Genomic DNA, 1,132 nt, shown 5'->3' with positions numbered 1-1,132 from the left:
CTGCTGAACGGTTTGAATGGCTGTCTGATACTTAAGAAGAGCATATCTTGGAGCGTGACTTTTGTGTTAAATACCAGTGAGGATCTTTATTCAATCAAGAAGACTTAGCTCCAATTTAATAGACCAGTCTTCTAAGTTCTTGCTTTTCAAGCAGTCCCTACATAGCATCCAAACAGTATTTTTGTGGTAAGTCTGTTTTAGGCAGAAAGATTGCAATGCAGAATCCTTTCTGCAAAAAACCTTTCTGAGTTAGAGCAGGCTTTATTCTCTGTTCCTCCATAGCAGCGTTAGTCTGAGCATAAACATAAATGCGGGGTTTGGATGCAGATTTCTTCCATGCTTCCAGAAGGAAGCCTACGGCCCAGACGTGGCACAGCTCAGGTAACGCTTGCCTCCCACACTGTCTCAAGAGCAAGAGAACCTGCTCGTGAGGACAGAGTGCTTTAGGGGTGGCAGATTTCCTTGGGAGAGATAGAATGAGAGCATGGAGATGAGCCCTTGTCAACAAGACAAGGACTGTATTTTTTGTGGTGATTTGTACATCCCCTGTGGACAGAGCTCAAATTACTGAAACAAGCTGGTGCAGTTCCGTGGCATCGTTGGAGATGTGCCTGTTCACGCTCCCAGGAAGTTCAGTCACCTGCTCTGGTAGGAGCTGCAGCTGCTGCTTGTGAACCTGGCCTAAGACACGGCTGCGCCATTCGGTGTGTCTGAGTGAAGTTCCCTGCAAGTGTGTTTCTGGTAGAACAAAATAATTGACAGCTAACAGGAGGACCCTGCAGCCCCCAGAGATAAACTGAGTACTAGGGATATAATAAAGTAAATGTATCGGAGGTAGGTCCCTTCCAGCTCAGGCTTCTGTGAAGTGCTTATAAAGCCAGCGTGTCTTGAGTGGGATGTGGCCTCTTTGGAGACTCCACCTTTTCTATCTTAGAGCAGCTTTTTCTGCTGTAATTGGGCAGTTTCTTCTGTGAGAAGAGACTGCTTACACCTTTGCCTTTGGTCTTGTTCTCCGTGGGGTGCCTGCTGGAGTGGATGACAGGGCAGGTGGATATGACGAGGAAGGGCCACGTGTGTTGGGTGGTAACATTCTGTTTCCAGGTCAAATCTTCCCATTTGTACACATTCCTGC

The 1,132-nt window shown here is 47.1% G+C and overlaps 1 protein-coding gene across 1 annotated transcript in view; it reads left to right on the top strand.

Annotated features, from left to right (window-relative positions):
• BZRAP1 (benzodiazepine receptor (peripheral) associated protein 1) overlaps window positions 1-1,132 on the top strand; it is a 32,009-nt gene that overhangs the window by 26,805 nt on the left and 4,072 nt on the right. The window lies entirely within an intron of this gene.

The sequence above is a fragment of the Buceros rhinoceros genome, unplaced genomic scaffold, assembly GCF_000710305.1.
Source record: "Buceros rhinoceros silvestris isolate BGI_N320 unplaced genomic scaffold, ASM71030v1 scaffold10955, whole genome shotgun sequence".
NCBI lineage: Eukaryota > Metazoa > Chordata > Aves > Bucerotiformes > Bucerotidae > Buceros > Buceros rhinoceros.
Note: the sequence above shows the minus strand (reverse complement) of the source record. Positions and strands in the feature narration are given on the sequence as shown.